General features: G+C 41.4%; 1 protein-coding gene across 1 annotated transcript in view; it reads left to right on the top strand.

Moving 5' to 3' along the window:
* Window positions 1–572: 572 nt before the first annotated feature.
* pcnx4 (pecanex 4) overlaps window positions 573–4,290 on the top strand; it is a 41,810-nt gene continuing 38,092 nt past the window's right edge. The window contains exon 1 of the mRNA XM_043697265.1: window positions 573–717. The gene's annotated coding sequence lies outside the window, so the exon portion shown is untranslated. The remainder of the gene's footprint in view (window positions 718–4,290) is intronic.

Genomic DNA, 4,290 nt, shown 5'->3' with positions numbered 1-4,290 from the left:
CTTCTCACCACCAGCCAAGCCATGTCTTGGTGCTTGTTTGAAAGTTCTGGTGATGAAGCGTTCTGCCAAATGACTTTGATAGGCTGCCCAGGGAACCGCTCAAAAGGATCCGTCCTCTCCTTTTCCCGAAGGTTCTCAAGGACACTACGGGCTGACCACTTCCTGATGGACTTGTGGTCAAAGGTGTTTTTTGTAATGTCTACCACCACCTTTGCAAGGTCAATTGGAGATGGGAGGGGACAAGTAATCAATGTCAATGAATCCCATGACCGCTGAATAAACTTTACAAATGTTATAAGTTATAATGGGGGGGGGTAGAGAGAAATAAAATCTGAAAAGGGAATACACCAGTGAAGTTACTTAACACTATGTAGTTTAAAACATTACTACTCTAAAAATCATGATTCGGAGATGCCGGTATTGGACTGGGGTGTACAAAGTTAGAAATCACACAACACCAGGTTATAGTCCAACTCAGATACTCACACGTTTCCCCAAGATTGTAATGGCCAGAGTCTGACGCTGGCGCAGGCGCCCGCACGCTTGATGACGTCATCGAGCAGGTGGTGAGAGGTCAGGCACATGCGCGTTGGCGGCAGCATTCTTGGCTAAGTGGCCAATGTGTAAAATGTCCGGGGGACGGTGCAGTCGTTGGTGTTTAATGTCGGGAGCCAGTCCGGGAGGAAACGGAGCGGGAGTCCGGCGCAGTTGTCGGAGGTATTTTAACGATCTGTGTATGTTCGGTGTTGACTGTTTACGGTCTGTGCCATAGAAACGTGTAGCGGTGAGAAGGGGAGGGTTCACGGCAGCGACGGCATCGAGAGTGGCCACTGAGCCGTAAGGCCAGTCTGCCCTTTACTAGGGCTGCTTCATGTTGGTGAAATACAATCTGCGAGAATCGTGTGATTAACCTGTTGCCTACTCTTATCCGGACTGCAATGAAATTGTCGACCTCCGTGTATAATTTTGATTTACAATACCGATTTTCACTTGGAGCGTAGCTCCGAATGACATGACTTAAATGTATGTTAATGCATGTCTCCTTTGTCTGGTAAAGATATCTAGTTTATTGGAAAACTTAAGGTTTTTTAAGTTAAGTATTGTACTCAACAAGGTAATCTACAGCAGATCCTGAACTTGTAACGGTTATATCGGTTGTTGACAAGCTACCCTGTTTCAGTGATGGGATCTGAGTGCTCAGAAAGTTTGGGTTCAATCTTAAGTAGCTGTTGCCATTACCCTCAACAGTACAAGAGTAGTGCAATACTTATTTCCAACTTTTGTCAGTTCAGCTTTAGATAAAGTCGCCATTGTGCTACTGGGTCATAGGGTTACTATCTCATTAGCGAGAGAGATGACTGGTGGTTTCTTAATCTGAGGATCACCAAGCCTCAGACAAGCCAAAACATTGGGGCTGGTAACCTCGGCCAATATGCAAATTGAATCCATGCCAATGGGTTCTCTGCATCTCAAGCCAGCTAGCTATTAGGTGAGCTAACTAACCCCTGTTAAGCTTTAGTAGTAAACCAAAGCATTGGCTACTTCCCAAGTCCTCTTGGCTCATGTAAGTTTTGTACCTTACAGAGAGTGAATCAGGCAAATGAAACTTAAATTAGATCATAGTTATTTTGAAAACATATTAGGTGTGATTCATTTCTATAAATGTCAAGCAATTGGCAAACTTACATTAATTATTATATCACTAGGCAATTCAAGATGCTTTCTAGTTGGTATGTAAACACATTAACTGGTTCCTCAATTGCTTGTTATAGCTGAGATTTGCAGAACATTAGCATTCCATGTTCATCCTTAGATTTTGCTTAGTGTTTTGATCTCAACCAACATAAAAGTAGAGATGCTGAAATTGATCCCAGACTATTGGGTAAGGAAGGAAAATTAAGTCTAGATTCTGCATCTTGACTGCTTTTTAGTGAAGTCAACTAAACTGCATTTGAATGGAAATTGGGCTTCCTTGACCATTATATCTCCAAATTATGCATATATGGCTGAATATCTACAGATATTGACACTTGTGAAGAATACCCTCCAAAATTAAAGGGGATTGGAAAAGACAAAATAGAAAAGGAGGTTTCTGGTTAAGTTTCTCAGTACTGTAATTTAACCTCTAGAATGTTTAATTTTTGGAGTTGGCTAATCAACTTTTACCATAATGAATGGTGAAGCAGGGCCAAATTACCTACTCCTCTCTTTCTATAAAATAGATGTAAGAGCTTTCAACCATTATAGGCTGGCCTTGGGTTTTGCTTAAACATTCTTTCCAGGCTTGGATGCTGAGGATCTTCAACTCTGGTGAGGCAAATGGAAATGTCATATGGTGAGAGTCATCATGGAAATTGTGGTTTTCACCTTTCTATGGGGGAGCTGCAATACCCAGACTGTCACATAAACAATGGATAAAAAGCATAGTATAAGGCTGTAAGGTTTAGGAGCAGAATGGCATTCAACCCAGCAAGCCTGTGCCACTATTCAACGAGATCATGTCTGATCTGATCATTCTGAACCCCACTTTCCTATCTTTTTGCTATAACCCTTGATTCCCTCATTGATTAAAAATCTATCTCAACCCTGAATATACTTGATGATCCAGCCTTGAGAGCCCTCTGTAGTAAAAAATTCCAAAGATTCACTATCTTCTGAGAGAAGAAATTCCTTCTCATCTCTAACTTAAATGTGCGACTCCATGTTCTGAGATTATGCCCTCTGGTCCTAGATTCTCCCGTAAGGGAAAAGTTGCCACAACTACCCTGTCAAGTCCCCCAAAACCTGTATGTTTTAATAAAGTCACAGTTATTCTTCTCAATTCTGGTGAGTTCAAGCCCAACATAATCAATCTCTCCTCCCTCCGTATTTGGTACTAAACTGGTGAATCTTGTCTGGATTGCCTCCAATGACAGTATAGCTTTCCCTAGATAAGTGGTACACAGATATTCACAGTAATCCAGCTGTGGACTGACAAGTGCCTTGCATAGTTTTAATAAAACCTCTCTACTTTTATACTCCATTTCCTTTGAAATTAAGGCTTGATTCCATTTGTCTTCTGCTATTATCTGCTGAATGTGAATGCTACCTTTTTGTGCCTCATGGACAAGGACTCCCAAGTCCCTCTGCTCTGTAGGTTTCTGCAGTTTTTCTCCATTTAAATATTCACTCCTATATTCTTCCTGCCAAAAATAGATAACTTCAAAGTTCACCACATTATATTCCATCTGCCAAATTTTTGTCCACCCATCACCTATCTATATCCCTCTGCAGACTCCTTGTGTCATCCTCATCATTTACCTTCCCACCTGTTTTTGCATCATTTGCAAATCTGGCCATCGTGTGTTCAATTTCCTCATCTGGGTCATCAACATATACCTGTATTGCAAGTAATTTTGAGCACAGCAGTGATCCCTATTGCAGATCACTCATTCCAGGTTGCCATTGCTGAAAATACTCCTCTTATTCTGAGTCTTGTCTTATACATTAGCCAGTCTTCTGTCTATGTTAATTACTACCTGCAACACCATTATGAAGTAGCCTAGTCTGTGATATTGTATCATCAAATGCCTTCTGAAAATCCAAATGTATTAGGTCCACTACTTCCCCATAACCAATCCAGCTTGATACCTTCTCAAAGAATTTTAGTAAATTTGGCATGCATAATTTCTCCTTTGTGAAGCCATGCTGATTCTGCCCGATCATATTATATAGCTCTAAATGCTGTGCTATCAAATTGCAACTAATAACTGTGAGGCACAGATGGATTGGAAATAAAGTATATTTTGAAAGAATAGTGTTTGTGTCAGGTTTAGAGATACAGAACTGGCTCAAAGGTAGAAGACAGAGGGTGGTGGTGGAGGGTGTTTTTCAGACTGGAGGCCTGTGACCAGTGGAGTGCCACAAGGATCAGTGCTGGGTCCTCTACTTTTTGGTATTTACATAAATGATTTGGATGTGAGCATAAGAGGTACAGTTAGTAAGTTTGCAGATGACACCAAAATTGGAGGTGTAGTGGACAGTGAAGAGGGTTACCTCAGATTACAACAGGACCTGGACCAGATGGGCCAATGGGCTGAGAAGTGGCAGATGGAGTTTAATTCAGGTAAATGCGAGGTGCTGCATTTTGGGAAAGCAAATCTTAGCAGGACTTATACATTTAATGGTAAGGTCCTAGGGAGTGTTGTTGAACAAAGAGACCTTGGAGTGCAGGTTCATAGCTTCTTGAAAGTGGAGTCGCAGCTTGATAGGATAGTGAAGAAGCCGTTTGGTATGCTTTCCTTTATTGGT

This window comes from Chiloscyllium plagiosum, chromosome 10 (assembly GCF_004010195.1).
Source record: "Chiloscyllium plagiosum isolate BGI_BamShark_2017 chromosome 10, ASM401019v2, whole genome shotgun sequence".
Lineage (NCBI taxonomy): Eukaryota > Metazoa > Chordata > Chondrichthyes > Orectolobiformes > Hemiscylliidae > Chiloscyllium > Chiloscyllium plagiosum.
The sequence above is the reverse complement of the archived record's forward strand: the minus strand, read 5'-3'. Positions and strand labels throughout refer to the sequence as shown.